The sequence below is a fragment of the Panthera onca genome, chromosome D2, assembly GCF_046562875.1.
Source record: "Panthera onca isolate mPanOnc1 chromosome D2, mPanOnc1 haplotype 2, whole genome shotgun sequence".
NCBI classification, from domain to species: domain Eukaryota; kingdom Metazoa; phylum Chordata; class Mammalia; order Carnivora; family Felidae; genus Panthera; species Panthera onca.
The window spans coordinates 31,962,936-31,982,521 of record NC_138349.1 but is presented as its reverse complement, the minus strand read 5'-3'; the positions used below and the strand labels follow the sequence as shown (position 1 = coordinate 31,982,521).

Sequence of the window (19,586 nt, the reverse complement as noted above, 5' to 3'; positions counted from 1 at the left end):
GGTACAGAGAAAAGCAGCAACTGACTCCGTTGGCTAATCGTGTCACTAGCTTGGCATAAATGAGATTGACCCTAACAGTGCGGCACTTGGCAGATATTCCCCAGCATTCAGATGGGGCATATAAACAATTCCTTCCAGTAGGTCTATTCATTTAGTCACCTGAAATGAATTCACTCCCAGCAGCTAATTCACTTCAGGAAGTCAGGCAGGATGCCATTCATTCTGCCGGCTGATTCTGGAGCCGCTGATTGACAACACTATCGCTTGCGTTTCTTCAGCCACATCTGCCTCTTCCACAGCGTACTACAGACTGGGCCAGGCCAACCACTTCAGCAAATCCAAAGTTTCCTTTGAAGGAAATGCCAACCCAGACATAAGCACCCCTGAAACCCACCTGACAGAGTGACATGGCACCAAGCTTTGCCACGTAAGTATGCAGATCCCTTGTGACCCCTCCCCACCTTGAAGATAATACCACCTTTTTTTCTAACGTTTATTCATTTTGGAGAGACAGAGAGAGACAGAGCATGAGTAGGGGAGGGGCAGAGAGAGGGAGACACAGGATCTGAGAGCCTGATGAGGAGCTCGAACCCATGAGCTGTGAGATTATCACCTGAGCCGAAGCCGGATGCTTAAACCAACTGTGCCACCCAGGTGCCCTCATAATACCACCTTTGCTGTCCTGAGACTCAAATAATAAATGTTTGAGTGAAGGCATTCCGAAAACCCCAAGGACCCCCCACAATGTAAAGTACTATTAAGACACCAATAGTATCCTCACTGCTTTAAAATTGAACAATATTTTCTCAGCTTTTACGAGGTCCACAGGAACTCTGGAGAAATCATAGAAAAAAAGACTTCCTTTGTACATCTGCCCCCCCCCCCCCACACACACACACAAAGTCTTATCTATAAAGGATCCATGTGGCAAATACTCCTAGGATTCAGTGGCAGGAAAAGTTTGTCTCTTCAGAGAACTTGCCTGTTTTCTCTTACTAGACCACAAGAACAGGCTAACATGGTGCATTTCACTTTTTGCCCTTACTTCCGGACAGTTCGGTCATCATTTTGGTTCTTAACTGCTGTTAACACTCTCACCCAGGTCTTTGGTCATGCCTATTTGTCTTTAATATTGTGTTTAATTTTGGAGGCTGCTCCAAATTCTTTGGGGATCTAGGGAGGATGTGAATCAATGTTTCTCAAACTGGTATCTGCCAGAAGTCCTCCCCTATAGTCCTTATGAGAATCTGTGCTTGGGCTTTAAATTTAGATGATAATGCCTTTAAAGTAAAAGGCAAACACGTTCCAAGTTATCTAGATGACCATGTTATAACTGGGTCCTGCCATAGGATTGTGGTGTCTGTGTGTGTGTGGAGGGGGTGGGTTGCAATCATTTTGCAGCTAGATTGTGCTATTCTGAATGTCAGAGGCTAATGAGCAAAGAGGAGAGGGGGCAGGGCAATGTGCAGAGGAGGCATTTGTGCCACATGAACACCAGAGGGTTTCCCTGTACACTACTTCATATAGAGAGATGCGGTGGGAGATCCAAGTCCCAAAATAACACAGGGGAGCTGCAGCAACCCCCTCAATGGAATCAGTGAGCACCACAGCCTCGTGCCATGTTCATGATGCTTCCTCAATAAACCAGCATCGTCTGATGAAATAAATATAGTCAGTATGCCTTTTATTTGTTTCATACCTATATTTGTATCTTGCCCATGTTCTGCTTTCAGAGTTGGGAAAGAATACTAAGCGTAAGAATACTGAGCCTAAGCGTAAAGAATATGTTCATACATAGTTAAACAACATCAGAATAATGGGTTTTTTTCCCTCTGTGAAGGAGTCTATACATTATTTGGGTCTATAAACACCATGAGTTTTAGGGGCACCTGGGTGGCTCGGTCGGTTAAGCATCACATTTTTGATTTCAGCTCAGGTCATGATTTCACAGTCATGAGATCAAGCCCTGCCTTGGGCTCCTCATTGGGCCTGGAGCCTGCTTAGGATTCTCTCTCTCTCCCTTGCTCTCAGCCCCTCCCCCACTCACACATGCTCACACATTCTCTTTCTCTCTCTCCAAATAAATAAACATTTTTTCAAGCTATGAATTTTAAATGAAATGCATATATGTATTCACCTGTACCCCCACTGCACCACGTGGAGCCACTCATACTAGGTCAGAGGATTGATTGGTGACAGACTCCTTCCTACTAATAATAACAATAAAAGTTACCATTCATTGAATACTGTGGTGACTGCTTAACAGTCTTAATCTCATTTAATACTTACAACAACACTAGGAGATAGGAATCAAGACCCTATTCTCATTTTATAGATGGAAACATGTGCCTGAAGGACTCAAGTAAGCAAGCAAGTGGGAATTCACCCCCAGGGGTCTGTGTCTGGCCTCGTGTTTGGATGGGTCCAAGGCAGGAAGCAGCTGTCACCTGCTATTCCTGGTGTGGGGTTGTGGCTGCAACTCATGAGACACAATGTGGGCTTTTGCTCACCAATGCCTGGTGATGCTGTCTTGTTCTGAGCCATGCTGCCTTGGGTTAGGTGTGCTGTGACCTGCAACCGGGACCAATAGGCACATCCTGAGAATGGGGTTTAAGTCAAGAGACACTGAACATCAATGGAACCAGCCAGGATCCTGCAAGTTCAAGGGGTCTCTGATGCAAGACTGCACTCTCTTACTTCCCAATTAAGTTTTCAGACCATTAAGTTTGCTGTCTTTTTCCTGCACATTGTCTGGCACTCAGTCAGGACTATGGCATTTTGATAGTCTGCAGGAGGGCCAGAGAATGATGTTTGCTGATCTTGGAGAGTTTCTTCAGAATATACAAGCTAACTTTTCTTTGTAAGGTAATGCTAAACTTTGGGAGAACTATAAACAAGGATCATTCTTAAAAATAATCGCATTTGGGGGCACCTGGGTGGCTCAGCCAGTTAAGTGTCCAACTCTTGATCTCAGCTCAGGTCATGATCTCACTGTTCATGAGTTTGAGCCCCACATCAGCCTCTGCGCGGATGGCGTGAACAAAGCCTGCTTGGGATTCTGTCTCACCTTCTCTCTGTCCCTCCCCCACTTGTGCTTTCTCTATCTCCCTCTTAAAATGAATAAACTTAAAAAAAAAATACACATTTGTTGAGCATTTACTATACGCCAGGAACCAGGCAAGACCCTTAACATATAAGATTCCATTTTATCACAACTAAGAGATTGATAATGACTCTGCCCATTTCACAGATGTGAAAACTAGGGCACGGAAATTTAAGCAAGTTGTCCAAATCATTCAAGTGCTTGCTGTGTGAAAATTTAACCCCCAAATCCATGCTCTTGTGCACTTTTACAGTGTTTTCCACACTGTGACCCACATAACCTGGTGTACAGGAGATGATTCCAAAGTGAACAGCAAATATTCAGTGACAATGAACCACATGGTAGAAAGCAATCCCCTTTCAATTCTTTCAATCCCACTATATCAAGAAGACCTGGTATGATAAGAGGATGCCTTTAATAGCTCTTTCACATGCTTTTCTTTTTCTCCCTTGGTACAATGGTGAGAACAAGGCCTTAACCCCACAGACTTCTGTAGGCTCAAGTATCCAGTAAAACTTAATACCATTGTTTGATTTTTATTGTCTTTATTTTTAAAGTTACCTTTTTCAACATTAAAAGATTCTGGTTTTTCAATTATAGTGGCAAAGCTTCATTTTTTTTTTTTTAATCGATAGAGAGAGGGAACAAGTGAGCGAGGGCAGAGAAAGAGAGGGAGAGAGAGAGAGGATCCCACAAAGGGCACAGAGAGAGAGAGAGAAAGAGAAAGAAGTTTGGCTCACCCAGTGTGGGACTAGAACTCACATAATGACATAATGACCTGAGCTGAAGTCAGGTGCTTAACTGACTAAGCCACCAAGGCACCCCAAAATTTCCTTTTAAAATAAATTTACATAGGGGCACCTGGGAGGCTCAGTCGGTTAGGGGTCTGACTCTTGGTTTTGGCTGGGGTCATGGTCTCGAGGTTCGTGGGTTTGAGCTCTGCAACAGGCTCTGTGCTGACAGTGCAGAGCCTGCTTGAAATTCTCTCCCTCTCTCTCTGCCCCTCCCCTCCTCATGTTCTCTTTCTTTCTTTCTTTTCTCTCTAAATAAAAACTAAACTAAGAACACCCTTTTTAAATAAGATAAGTTTACTTAAAAAACATGAAATGACTCAAAGACAATATTGGGTTTTTTTTTTTTTGTTTTTAAGTAGGCTCCATGCCCAGTGTGTGGCTTGAACTCATGACCCTGAGATCGAGTCACATGCCCTACCAATTGAATTGGCCAGACACCCACAAAATAGTGTTAATAGTACAATGGAAATAGATAGCGGTTGAACATTGTGAATGTCATTAACGTCGCTGAATTGTATATTTAAAATTGGTTAAAATGGCAAATATATATCATATTTTGCCACATTTAAAAAATTGATAATGTAATATACCCAAACCAAAAAACCCATTGAATTTTACCCTTTAAATGGGTGAACTGCATGGCATATGAATTATATCTCAATAAAACTGTTGAAAAAGATAAATCAAAAGCCATGTTGATAATTCTCACGTGACTGAAGTTTGAAGAAAGGTGAATTATGCTGTACTGCTCCCGTTTTGTTAAGCTAAATTCATCAGTAATTTTTAAAATAAGGTAAAGTAAAGGGAGGAAGAGAGGAAGAAGACCTGAAGTATGAACATACTGAATCCAAGTTTTGGATGAGAAGGAAAAAGAAAGTGAACAAAGAAAGAAATGAAGGCGATACATTTCAGCAGAGAATGAAAAGCTTTCTACCAATATAGCCCCAAATGGCATGAAACAGAAATGATCATTAGGGCGACTCCAATTGTGGTCACCGGGGAATGTGTGTCCCTGGGCTAGAATGAAATAGGAGAGGATCGTCAGTTATGTCCAAGATTTCCAGTGCAGCTGTTAAAAGAAAAGAGTGAAGAAACTCAAAGATTTCTTGGAAGGATGCAGACGTGAATAGCCACGAAACCCAGGTAGCGGGGTCCGGGAATGAAAGCGGCCATATTCTCTCTGCATTTGCATCCTGGGTCAGAGACGCAAATTTAACCATCACACAGGTGAGGCAGGAATATAGAGAGTTGCCTGAAGTCTGGAGAAACTTCCAGTGGCTTTTCTAATGTCAGGATGACATTTCTCAACTATTATGATTTTCACCCGTCCTACCTAAGCTACAATGTTGAAACCATAAAACGACTATGCCTGAAAGCCTGACATAAAGCTTTCCGAAGCCTGAGCTTCCAGATGACCTAGCAAGCACCTACTGAACATGTTAGACATGGGTCCCATTGGGGACTATACAATGTGTCCTCCACAGTCTTGGCCTTCAGCTTACAGCTGAACTGGGAAGAGGAAGCTCCATGGGAAAAACATGACAGAACTATGGAATCCCTTACCAGCAAGCAGCAGCCTGTGTGGTGAGACCATAACCACAACAACATGAAGTAAGTTATATTTTAAGTGTTTAAAATGTGCTGGTGCAGGAAAAATAGAACAGAAGTTTCAGAAGTTGAGAAAACCTTCCCGAGGGATGAAGAAGGCAGGTTAACTTTCTTTAATTGATTCAAATAGTAGCTGGATGCTGAGATGACCCTTTGGTGAAGAAGGTACATTTTCCATTTAAATTAATAAAATAATTCATAATTCTTTCCTTTATTCCTTCCACATATAGTCATTGCCTATCAATGAATAATAAATATTCAAAGCATATCTTAGGACCCCCAAGAAATGCAGGGGTGAGAACATTTCTGTCTTCCCTGGCAGTGGGGGGATCACACAGGCAAAAAACACAGGACAGCTGCTCTCAACCTCCAGAGACAAATGAGAACAGGAATAACTTAAAAATAAATAAATAAATACATACATACATAAATACATAAATACATAAACCTCATGAGGGAAAAGCAGGAATTTATCAATAAAACACAGTTTATGGCCACTAGAGGATCAAAGCAGAAAGGACATCCCCAAAGAAATGGCAGGTATGGAGTTGAAAGACACAGAGAATGCGGACATGGGGGCAGGGGGGTCAGGGCGACTTTCCTGGCAGAGGTAAAGGCATGACTAAGGACACAAAGGCTTCACAGCAAATGATGCGTTTGAGCTACAGGAAGCACTGTGGGGGTACCTTCTATATGGGGTAAGAGGGGAAAGGGAATGAGAGGGCCCTGAATGCCATTTCAGGGACTTTGGTTGTGTATCAAAGACCTGTCAGCAACACTACTCAGGAGAAAAGGCCATTCTGTAAAATACAGATTGAAAATATAGTTTCATTTTTCTAAAAGTGGACGAACTTTGCTTGTTTTTCAAAATAATTCCAGACACACAAGCAGAGTATGTCAGCTCTTTTGTAAATCTTGGTCAGAATGCGACCACCCAATGGCTGACCACCCAACACACAAACAGTGTGGAGCAAACAGTGCCTCCAAATAAATAAGAAAACACAAACTGGAGGCTAACAAACTGTTGCCAAGCCAACATCCTGCTCTATCGCTTTCTCGAACGAATGAGATGCTATAATTAACCTGATGTCTGAGAATATACCACAAGCATGGTTCACAAAATGCTTACAAAAATGATTCTCAAGTAGACTAAACATTTCTCCTACCATGTATTTTGTTTCTACGCTATGAGCTTAGAAAATTAGGGTTATGGTTATTATGTCCTTAGAAAACGCAGAGGGAGACCTGAGGCCTAGCCTCGTCCCCAGGTTCCAAATGTGTGCATCCAAATAAAGGAGGCTTTGCTCCCTGCAAGAGCATGTGGATTCTGGGGCGAGGTGAGAGGCTTGTAATGGCGGGACTCGGGTTCTGGGTTTCTGTAACCCCCCGCTTCCTGGCTTATTCATTTTAGTCATCACCCATGGGTCTTTCTCCCCACTTGTTCACCCACCTTGGTTAGTGGGTACTGAATTTCCTGTCCGATGAACCCCTTTCTCTTAAAAAGCTCCCAACCCAGTAACAAGTATACCCAAGCTACAGGTCACCAACCCCCCGACAGAGTCACATACAGTCATCAGTCTGAATGGCGGTAGGAGGAGTCGGAGGAATGCCTTACCCACCACATATCTTACTGGCATTAAAGTCGGGTGGGGGGAGGTGACGATTGTTTAGAGATTATTTAGAGTTAGAATGAGTTCATTAAAGTGATATCAATCGTTGGCCATGTCGCCTTCATCATCTCACCCTCGTGATGTTAAAAAGGGAAGGCAGGGAGTCCCGCGGGCATATCCCCAACTCAGACTTTCAATAAACTCATGGTGGCCACTCTGCCTCCCTGGAAACAAGGAGAAAGCAATAGAAAGGAGGAGCAAGAATGAGTCCACTCCTCCCATAAACCCAGGCTGACTTCCTGAGGTGGTCGGTGTTGCTGACTTTCCCAACACAGGCCAGCTCACCTGTCGCATTCAACCCGCTTTGCCATCCAGATGTTCTATGCCAGCCGCAGATTCCTGAGGTGGCCCAGGTTCATTACACGCCGGTGGATATGCAGCACAAGGTAGAGGGTTCTGATCAGGACTCTACTGTACATCAATGCCAGTCTTCTCCAGCTCACATAGGTAAGGAGTCCTTGTTCCTTCCTTCACCAGGTTAATTCCCCTGGCCCCCCTTCAAGTTCAGGATAAGGGTGCTGGACGGGAGAAGAGGAGACCTCAGGACTCTCAGATCTCTATCCAGCCCCCACCCAGTGACTCTAAATGAACTGGTCAAAGTGTTAGTTTTGTTTTGCTTTAAAGCGAAAGATGACGGCTCTTTCCTTCCCCTCCCCAACACACCCTACCTGCTCTTCAGCTTGAATAAAAATAGCCCCACAGATGAGGCTGCCATGACAACCAAAGTGAGCTTGACAGCCTCTCCTGCCCCCCAGCCTTGCTGGGCCTCTCCAGCCCTCTCCCAAGTTCAACCTGCAGGAAACCCCCCTGAGTACCAGACCCAAACTGCTCCGCCCTCATCCAAGAAGCCAAGGGTTATTTGGAGTTCTCGCACCACCCAGTGCCTCAGAAGTTTTTAATTTGTTCTCATTTGTTCCTTTCAGTGTCCTCAGCTACCTGTGCCAGACACGACTGTCTCCACCTTGCAGATGGAAAACGGAGGGCACAAGGACATGAAATGACTCGCCCTAGGTCATCAGCAGTGGGTTTAATGGTAGAACCAGATTTAGAACTCAAGGTTCCCGTTTCCTAACCAGTTCTCAGTCTGAAGGAACAATTGATCTCACGAAAGATGACCCCAGGAGAGGAATAATTCCTCCGGGGTGAGCTTCTCCCTGGCCACAGACAGAAGTCCCTCAACCAGTCTCTGAGATAAATCTGGGAAGGGTTGCAGAAACCCACCTCTACCCTGGATCCAGCATCTCTGGGGATGCTCCAAGCACAGCTTTCATGGGCCAAGTTTATCAAAATCCTTAAGAAGCGTCAACCATACCTGCATTCCAAAATCCACCCCTGGGGAGAAGGCTCTCCACCAGGAGGGCTCTCAGGGCTGGAGGCCTGTAAGCCCCTGTTTCATCCTTCAGGAAACCCCAGTGTTGCTAACAAAGCAGGAGGTACCACAGCCCCCATGAAGGCTTCCTCTTTCTTCACCTCTTTCCGATACTTATAAATGTGCTTCCTCTCTCTATGTAAATTTCGTTCAAATGGCAGGACATACGCTTGTAATGAGGCCATTAATAACTACTCTTTAAACAGCCTCTTCTGAGTTTCCTGGTTCAGAAATCAATTCTAATCTAAACAGACATTGATGTCTAGATTTACTGGTGTGAGGACAGACAAATGGGCTTTGTCTGGCGCAGGCCACAAAAATACAGTTTATTTTCACCCGGCCAAGAACTGGGAGACCAAAGGAAAAAAAATTTTTTTTAATGTTTATTTCTTTTTGAGACAGAGTGTGAGCTGGGGAAGGGGCAGAGAGAGAGAGGGAAACACAGAATCCAAAACAGAATCCAGGCCCTGAGCTGTGAGCACAGAGCCCGACACAGGGCTAGAACTCAAGAACCATGAGATCATGACCTGAGCCGAAGTCAGACATTTAACCAACTGAGCCAGCCAGGAACCCCAGGCAACTTTTGCTAATAGAAATGAGCTTAGGAAATTGTGAAGAAAACTCCTTTTCTTTTTTCTACCATTCCACTGTCACACTTGCAGGAAAGGCTGAGGTGAGGTTTACTTGCCCCCACTGTGGCTGACAGCGTCCTAACCAGCTAAAACTGGGAAACTGGACTGGTCATTTTCACTTTCCGTTTTTAGGAAGGGTAACTTTCTCTCCCTCCTCACCCCGAAACGCTGCATCTGAACTCACAGTAGGGTCAAGCTGAGGGGGGCGCATGCTTCTCAGCGATCAGCTTTACAAAAACTACACGGGGAGCCTGGGTGGCTCAGTCCGCTAAGCATCCGACTCTTGGTTTTGGCTCAGGTGTTGATCTCGTGGTTCATGAGTTCAAGCCCTGCATCGGGCTCTGCAGTAGAGGTGCACAGCCTGCTTGGGATTTCTCTCTCTCTCCCTCTTTTTCCGCCCCTCCCTCCCTCCCTCTCTCTCTCTAAACAAAATTTAAAAAATTAAAAAAAAAAATACAAAACAACAAATGGGCCAAAATAGAAACTCAGCCCAGGGGCTGCTGTTTGCCCCGCACCTTAGTAATTAAAACCTGTGCTACAAAAGGCATGGCTCTATAGATATTATATACTATTTTCTAGTAACATAAATGCAGCTGCTGGTGGGGTTCTGGAAGAGTGTAGTCAGCAAAACTGCAGGGGCCTAGATTCAAGTCCCACTGCTCATTGCTATCATTGACTGGGTAATCATGACTTTTCTAAGCTTCAATTCCCTCTCCTTTAAAATGAAAATATTTATACCTGCCTGGCCTGGGCACAGGCTTATTGGGATTGACAAACACAGAAGCCCTTAGAAAACTGAAAGTCCTAGACAAAGGTAAGTATTTGTTATTTTTGTTACTACTCATTTACCGAATGAAAGTTCCTACAAAACAAGTCTCCATGTAGAAATGAGTAGGAGTGTTACCTCTGCATCTGTCCAGAGCCAGACAATCAGATGTGACCCAGGAAGTGAGTGTTAGGTGGCCCAGGGATACTCCAGGTAGCCAAGGAGACAGGAAACAACAGAGACTCAGCTACTCCCAGGCACGGGCAGCAAGCCATGAATCTCCACAACAGAACAGGCATCCTGCACCCACCAGCTTGCTCATGAGATTGTTCTCACTGTGGTGATCGATGGAGATTTTTTATTACGGGGGGAAGCCTGCGCTCCCCAGGCATGGTCACACTCTCAGAACAGGTGGTAAGGTCAGGGGCAGGTGTAGCAGAGGAGTGAGTGCGAGGGCTCTGCTTGCGTTCAGACCCCAACTCTGCCACTTCCCATCTGCCACTTACCTCTCTGTGCCTCAGCTGTCGCATGTGCAAATGGGACAAAATCATACCACCTACTTCACATAGTAATTATAAGTATATGATTTGATTCATATAAAACGCCTAGAGAGTGCGTGACAGAGAGTAAGCACTGGAGAGTCATTAGCAATTAATGTTGTTTATCTGTTGACCAAATTGTTCTTCTACTAGACTGTGATTCCTTTGAGGGCAGATTCCCTGACATTCATCTTTGGATCCCCAGAGCCTAGAATATAGTGAAAATCAATAAATGCTTCTTACATGAATGGATGAATCAATGAATAACATAAGATTGATCACCTAAGTAACTATCAGGGGGAAAATACAGCAGGGAGGACCAATACAGGGCTTTGTGCCATGGGGCTTTTAGTGTGGAATCTGGAAAAACAGGAAATTGTCTGCCCCCACCCCCACCCCAGTTTATGCTAGCAGGCTGAACCAAGCTGCCCTGAAAATTCGACATGGTACACTGTGTTAGTCCAGGTCTTCTGAGAAACAAACACTAAAATGGAATTAAACATGCAGGGAAAGTACCCATGGCAGAAAAGTGGTGGGGGGGGGGGGGGGTGCTGGGAAAACTGTCACATGGTCTGAGCCCAAATAAAGATGGAGGAGGGACGGGTGGAAGCATCCTAGACCACTGAGCAGTCTAAGGAAAGTTCTGCAAGCCTCTCAAGGAGTTCTTGAGCTGAAGGTGGACACTGGAAGAGTTCCATGTCTCCCAAGAGCCAGACTGCCATGCTCAGTCATTGGCTGGGAGCAGCCAGTGGGGGAGCAGAGCCTTGGTCAAATGTCGTGATGGGTTCACGATGTAGCCCTGGGGCGCTTGCTCAGTTGCACTCAGCTGGAGGTCTGCCAGGTGCGTTCTCATGGCTGCCACATATATGGTAGTTCTTAAGAGCATTGGATTCAGGGTCCAGACAATCCAGGCTGAATCCCAGTTCTCACCTGCTGGTTACCTTAGGCAAGTCATTTGACCTCTCAAGACCTCATTTTCCTTATTTGCAAAATGGAAATTAGAATTCCTATCTCTCAGGATTGTTACTGTCGTACACGGTGCCTGACACATAGCAAGTGCTTAAGAAGAGGCAGCTGCCATTTCCCTATTATTACTATTAACAATGAAGTACTTCTATTTACAATTAGGACATGAAAACAGCCCCCACTGTTGCATACTTGTATTTGAATCTTGTGAGCCTACTATAAAGGACGAGGCACATAAGTCTAGAACCATGGGTAGGCGGAATCACAATTTAAACAACCAAACCAGTTTGTCTACAAATGAAAGGTCACAGGGACTTCCCCATTTGGCTATTTCCTGGAGGGGAAGCCAAGATGGGTTGTAGCGTGCCAGAATCCATCTATAGCCACACACCCCTCTCTTCTCTTCCACTTGCTGTGGTTTGTCTGCAGTTTCATCCCCTGTCCCCTGCCAGCTGTCTGCCCCTAAAGGAAAGTATGGCTAGCATACCTTCTCCCCAAGAACAGGATCACCCCGGGCTCTGAGAAACATGACTCTGCACTGCTACATACATTCTGAGCACCTGTTTGGGGGACTCCTTGCTTGCCTTTGACTCTGTGATCTTAATTGTTATCTTAAAACCTTGGCCAGCTTTCTGGTAGTGGTCATTGCCTGGCTACTGCTGGTTTCTGGCCCCTACATCTGATTGGGGTCACAGAGTGTCCACGTGTTGGGCTGTCTATGACCTAAGCACATATAGCTGTTGTGGCCCCAGTCCTTTGGTCTCTCCCAACCTTGCTGACCCTTGTGCCTTGGTGGCAGTAACAACTAAGAACCAACAAGGAAAGGAGCCCCCAGACAAATAGGAAACCACCCTCTTACTTCTGCCACCACCACCTCAGACGTCTTTCACCAACTCCTATTTCCCAGAAGGTCACCAAAACCACACATTAGGATTTCTGGGGGGGTTTGTCTTTGACCGCATGACCTTCAGTTTTTCTAACTGAAAAGAGTCAAAGTTAAGCTAAAAAGATATTGATTTTTGTTTAATAATTAACAGTGTGATACAGCTGATCAAACTGTTATGTTCCAGAATGATAAGTTTCCGTTTTAAAGAGACTTTTTCAGGAAATGTTAAGTTTCTGTGTTGGAGCTAGAATCCAACACAGCTGTCTTGTTTCCGCCAGAGGTTGGAAAGTCAAGGGTGCAACATAAAGGAACTCATTGAACCTTCCCCACCAAGACGAACTAGGCCTTCCCATCTGAGGGGAGGGAAGGTCACTCTCTGAAGTGGAAGTAAAGAAAGCCTCACAGCAGTAAACAGGCTGGCCACTTGCTCATATGGCCTCCAACATGAACACTGAGCCCAGCTCTGAATGTGGCTTCTTTCTCCCTTCTGGTTCCTCAGCCAGAGCTAAGAAAGTGCTGGGCCAACCTGGTACCAGGCATACCCAATGTCCAGGACAGAGAATTCCCATCATCAGGAAAAAAATGCTGGCTGAACCATCTTCTGCTCCCATTACACATAAAAATACTTACAAGCTTAGTAATTAGCTTCTCCACATCATCTTTGGCTCTTGCATTGCCTTGATTGCCTTTGCATCGATCACTCTCATCAACTGAAAAATCAATCACGTTTGGTGTCCTTGCAAATCGAAATGCTTAAAAAATGATACCCTGAAGTAAAACCTGGGCATTCTCACACTTCCAGCCTCAGATCAACGATCCATTAACCACCTGGCCCCAATGAGTCACATTCACAGTCCCAGTTGTCCTCTATGTTAAGACAGAGGAGGACAACACAATCTGATTTCAGGGGCCCTGTCCAGAACTGACACTCTGAGTGACATCCCACCGGCCTTGTGGCCCTCTGACCCCCTGGGAATATTTCTCCCCCACAAACCCAGTCTGGATAAGTGCAGTACGAGGTATGTAGGATTAGAACACACTTCCTGGTTCAGAATCACAGGCATGAGTGCAAAAGTACAGTTTTCACTCTTATTTTATATTTAATTATAGGAACCACTAGAAACCTAATCAACACTGAGATACGAATCAAGAAAAATCTACCCAAGTGATTCACATCTCCTCAGAGGGGAGACAGGAGTGTTTGCAAATGGCCTGCCACGGGGATAAATTCAAATGGAGAAAGTGTGTTGCTTTTAAGGCACAGTCAATCTTCTATTACAACTTTTATGTCAAAATAATAAAACTATTATTTTTATAATATGGACTACAGAAGGTGGGTGTCAAAAGGGGTTACAACAGATTGAAACTGCTTCCCTGTAATCCAAACACCCTTGTGTCCACCACTTGGCTATGCCCCTCAGCCTCTGTGCCCCTCCCACCGGCAGCTCGCAAGCCACCAGACCCTGCTGTTTTTTACTTTTCCTCTCCATACTGGAGGCCCTTTGTATGTTGTGTTTTGCAAATCCAGCAGTCACAATATGGTTTATTTCCCCTTTGGTCAGGGTTCAGCAATTTTCCAAAAGTGGGGGTGGCAGACACAGACCCCTGTAGGGGAAGAGAAGAATGCTCACTCATATGAAGTGGGCAAGGAGCACCTGGAAGGTTCTCATGCACAAAAACCTCCCCCACCTCCACATTCTACTAATAAAAACTTCATCTGAGTTATCACACTGGGGATAATGCAAATGTCCTGAGAAAAGGTTCAGCTTCGTGGTCACTCACATCTTACAAGAATTATTTTTGAATCTTAGATCATCCACATTTGAAAGACACTAAAGAATCATTTAGGGCAAAACCCTACTGTTTAAATAAAGGATTTTTATTTTAATTATAGTCATCCTCTATTTAAATACTCACAGTGACAAATACTTCTTGTCTACTCCATCAGTGGGCATTTCAAATGATCTATGAAATGATCTATGATCATCTATGAATGATCATCCTTATCTTCAGCACAACCCTGCAGAATCTGTTAAGATGGTTCTGCTGCATGTAAAGGAAATCCCAACTCAAAAGGCCTTAAACAGGTAAGGACATTTATCTCTCAGTAGAAAGCCCAGCAGTTTGGGCAGATATGAAGGTTGGCTGCCATAAGAGTTATGTCACATCATCAAAGCCCCAGGTTCTTCCTATTTCTCTATCCTATCATCCTTCAGCATGAGCTTCATTCTCAGGCTGGTAGCATGACGGCTGTGGTGTCTGCAGGTTCATTTCAGCCACAAAAAGGTCCAGAGGAAAAGAGAAATATTCCCCCAAGCATGGGATATAAACTCTTCCCTTCACTCTGACTGTTCCAACTGATATCACATGCATAATAACCATCACCAAGAGAATGCCATCCACTCATGGGCTTCACTAATCATCCAGGGTGGAAAGAATGTTGGAAATTCCACCGTAATATTCATCCCTCCTGCCAGGAATTTCTACCTCAAATAGAGTTCTCCCTTACAGGGCAACTCAGAACACAGTCACAACCCCTTCCACAAAATGGCTAATCCACGTTTCTAAACCCCAGGCTTGTCCTTTGCTGGACATATTCTAGTTGGCCAGTTTCCTCCTAAAAGGGTGGCACCCAGAGTGAAACACCATTCTTGGTGGAATATAGCGAAATTACAATATACCAAGACTGGGGAGCTGTAGGACTGTGGCTTAATATCGTAGTAGCTTTTAATGGCAACATCATACTGTTGCTTCCTAATCAGTCAAGTGGTCAACTGTAACCAGCAGTTAATTTTCACACGTTATTGCCACGCTGGATTTCTGCCAAGCTGCACTAGTTGAATTTTTTTTATGGACCGAAGTGTAGAACTTAAGATCATCCCTACTGAACTAGACCAAGATAATTTTGAATAATGCTTCTGCCACTCAGTATAATGACTACCCAGACATCTATACATGTTATCTGTCTATAAATCTATATTAGTTTGTGTTCTGTGCTGGTCTCAGACTATCTACAGCCATGCTGTCAGCCAGAAATGCCTGGGGGCACTCACCTGGGCCCCGGGAGGGTCCCACCGACCTCTCCCTTTCCAAACCAATGTTACAATTAGATGGACTCTTACGGATTCTATTATGATTGCAAGATGCCCTTCAGCAATAAGCATCAGGAAACTTTGAAAAAATGAAGTTTTATTACTTACAAGACCTGAAAATTACTTAGCACACCTGTGGCCACACAGTGAGGTCATGGGAAAGGGGAGAGAGAGAAAGAGACAGCACAGACCTGGGGTTCTGCTTTTACCGGGGCTGAGGGTGGGGCCTTGGGGCTTTGCAGGCTTACTCTTTAATGGGGAATTTAAAACCTAAGCATGGAAATTTAAAGCAGGAAGAGAAAAGACAATGGTCAGTTATTGAAATCAACCAAGATCTTTAAAACAAAGGAGACTCCATGTGGGGAGGTGGCCTGGCTCTTCATCTAGTCCTGTGTTTATTAATGTGTTTATTCCAGACAGCTATCTTTGAAATGGATGCCATCTTTGAAATGGATGCCTCTGCAATCAAAGCTTAAAGCAAGCACTTGAAAAACTGTCAGAGCTTACATTACAGTTTGCTAGGACTGACATAACAAACACCACAGACGAAGGGGCTTAAACAACAGAAATATATTTTCTCACAGTTTAAGATCAAGGCTAGAAGTTTAAGATCAAGATGTCTGCAGGTTTGGTTTCTTCAGAGGCCTTTCTCCTTGGCTTGCAGATGGCTGCCTTCTCCCATGTCCTCACACGGTCTTTACTACATGCATGTACTTATCTCCGTCCTAATCTCTCCTTCCAGTCATATTGGATTAGAGCCCATCCTAATGCCTTTACTGATGAGGGAGCATAAAGCAGGCTGCAAACACCTCCCTCACCCCCAGGTGTGATATGCGTGATATTCCTCCGGCAGTTCTGGCTGCCCAAGAACAAAGGAAAGGGGAAAAACAAATGGTTAACTGATAGAGATCTTAGTCTTGGACCGAAGTCTCCATCACCCCTCAATAGTGATGTGGGGAACAAAGGCAGAAGGAAATGGTAGACAGAACTAAATTTCCTTATAAACTGCAACCCATTGACAAATACTTGAGGTTGGCAGAGTTCCTCCAGGAACTCCCTAGGGTCTTAATGCTAGTGATTTGCTGGAGGGAAAACAACCTTCGCTTGACAATAGCTAGGCCTCCACTATCCTAGAAGTCTTCTTTAGCATATGAAAATCTCACTGGAAACTTCCCCTGGACTTTACCTTCTCCCAACTCCATAGTATAAAGCTAGTCTCTCCTCTTGGTCCCAGGGCAGTTCTTCCTGCCCAAGGGCCCTGTCCCCATGCTTCAGTAAAATTACCTTTTTGAACCAAAGACGTCTTCAAGAATTCTTTCTTGGCCTTCAGCTCCAGACCCCACAAACCCTACTGCCACCCCAAAAACCTCATCACTTACTTTAATTATTCCTAAAAGACCCTATGTCCAAATACAATTGTATTATGAGCTACTAGGGGTTAGGATTTCAATAAATGAATTTGAGGGGAGAAATAATTCAGCCCCTAACAAATTTGATGTCTGTATATGCCTCCAGGTCAGAGAAAAATTAGACAGGAAATCTAAAACCAGAGGCTCTGGCAATCTACTAGCCCCTCCTCCAAAGAGGACCATTAAAGAATAACCATTAGAGTGCCTGGGTGGCTCAGTTGGTTGAGCAGTTGAGCATCTGGCTTCAGCTCAGGTCATTAACTCACAGTTCGTGAGTTCAAGCCCCACATCAGCTGTCAGCACAGAGCCCACTTCAGACCCTCTGTCCCCCTCTCTCTGCTCCTCCCCAGCTTGCTCTCTCTCTCTCTCTCTCTGAAAAATAAATTAAAAAAAAAAAAAAAAGAACCATTAATTCAGTTACTTTCTCATTTTGGAGAAAGGATTTTGGTTGTTTTTTTTTTTTTTTTTTGATGTCACTATTAATATATGAAATTTATTGTCAAATTGGTTTCCATACAACACCCAGTGCTCATCCCAAAAGGTGCCCTCCTCAATACCCATCACCCACCCTCCCCTCCCTCCCACCCCCCCATCAACCCTCAGTTTGTTCTCAGTTTTTAACAGTCTCTTATGCTTAGGCTCTCTCCCACTCTAACCTCTTTTTTTTTTTTTTCCTTCCCCTCCCCCATGGGTTTCTGTTAAGTTTCTCAGGATCCACATAAGAGTGAAACCATATGGTATCTGTCTTTCTCTGTATGGCTTATTTCACTTAGCATCACACTCTCCAGTTCCATCCACGTTGCTACAAAAGGCCATATTTCATTCTTTCTCATTGCCACGTAGTATTCCATTGTGTATATAAACCACAATTTCTTTATCCATTCATCAGTTGATGGACATTTAGGCTCAGGAGAAAGGATTTTGAAAAGGAATGTCGAAGAGAAAGATTGTTCTAGAAACTGGAGCATTTCTAGTTGAGCAAAAAGAAGACTCTACAAGGGTGTTTACACAGTCACAATGGGTGACTTTGGATATGAAGGCGCTGTATCAAGGGACTGCTGATCAGAGTCATCATGGAGAAGGTTGAAGGAAAAAGAGCCAGAAGGTTATCAAAAGGCAAATTCAGTTATCTCCCAGTTTCACTTAGGACACGCACAGCACTAACTCCAATCAGTACACTGAAAATGACCCTGAATGCCCACAGCATAGATTGATATGTCTGTCTTCGTTATTTTGGTCTGCAATTAGCCAGGTGGGCAGCAATAACTTGGCATTTTGCCCAGGGACTTGATGTGATGAATGGAAAGCAACTGGTATGCTTTCTCAATCTTACCCTCTCTAAAAATTATACACACACAATATAAATCATAAATGAATATATGGAAGGGGTTACTATTAGAGCAACTACACATAAATACTAAAGAGTTAAGTAGGTAGCACTAAAGAATAAGATTGAGAGAAACAAACTAGTTTGTAATCAGCTTGGTTACTCACCAATCCATAACTGTTCCTTCTTAGATTAAATCACTTAAGTGGAAAAATGCCTGCCTTCCAGGTGGATTTACAATTCTAATGCCTGAAAGCTTTAGGGTAACACGATGTGATTAACCTTTCTTCTGTTTTTTTGTTTTGCTTTGGTTTTCATTGTTGTTGTTGCCTTTTTTCCCCTTCTTATTGCTGCGTACAAGTACTCAAACATTGGAAATTGAGGCTGGAAGGCCTGCAAAAGTCATTCCGCCCAGCTCCTATATCTGGTGCTTGAATCTCCTTTCCCACAAATACCTACTTAAAATCAATGAAGCAAGCACAGGGGAGCTCAACTTTGCAAGAGCTGCCTCCTCTCTAAGGACTCCCTCGGAGAAATCATCAAGGGAGAAGAGAGGCACGATTTTTTGTTCCACGCTCCAATTTGTACCGCCTTGCTCACAGTTCACAGATTAGTCAGTGACTGGATACCTGGGTGGGGAACGAGCTGTGTGATCCTGTCTTTCCCTCCTCCCCCTCATTAATGGATGCTTTTTAGCCACTTCACCAACTGACACCAAGCCTCACCTCAGGTCTCCAATCAAAACCTTAGCAGGGTTTTACATAAACTGAAATTTACATTCAATCATCACCATGGCAACCATCACACAGCATTGGATGCAACTTTTTCCCCTCTGATATAATCTTTTTTTTAAGAGCTTTTCTCTTCAGTTGCAAATCCAAGCTATTCGAAAAATAAACATTAAAAATCTATTTTGAAAAACTACATTTAAACAGACTGCAACAAGGCTCCGAGAACAGACATAAATGGTTTCTAGACACTAAGCACCATATGCTTTCTACCTCAGCTGATGGCTGTACATTGAAGTCCCAAGGATTCGGCCCTAAGCTGAGAATTGTTAAAATAGAAACAAGGCTTCACTCGTGTGGCAAACATTCCTTGAGAGATGCCCCAAGATAACAACCATGAGCTTGGGCAGAAAATTCTGCTAATTTCCACAGGGATATGTGTATTGTGTTTAAATAAAACAAGGTTTGGTTTGACTATACAATGTGCAATTGGCAAATCTGAAATTTTTAGGATTCACACGTTGACTAAAGAACAATCACTCAATTAGAAATGGGGTTCAAGGCCATGTGGGAGAATGCAAAGGTACTAGAGACTAAGCTAGAGATTACAGGATATGTCCCCACCCAAGAGGCCTAATTTTTCTTATTCTAGAGGACAATGCCACAAGAGGCCCTGAAGATTTGCAGATGTCAGAAA

The 19,586-nt window shown here is 44.0% G+C and overlaps 1 protein-coding gene and 1 long non-coding RNA gene across 2 annotated transcripts in view; one reads left to right on the top strand and one right to left on the bottom strand.

The window, feature by feature from the left end:
* The window catches only part of PIK3AP1 (phosphoinositide-3-kinase adaptor protein 1), a 118,105-nt gene that overhangs the window by 64,516 nt on the left and 34,003 nt on the right, over positions 1 to 19,586 (bottom strand). The gene's annotated exons all lie outside the window — the stretch shown is intronic.
* LOC132685625 (uncharacterized) lies at positions 354 to 8,186 on the top strand. The gene is made up of 3 exons (XR_009613228.1): positions 354 to 427; positions 7,491 to 7,622; positions 8,099 to 8,186. It is a non-coding gene; the product is annotated as an uncharacterized LOC132685625 (long non-coding RNA).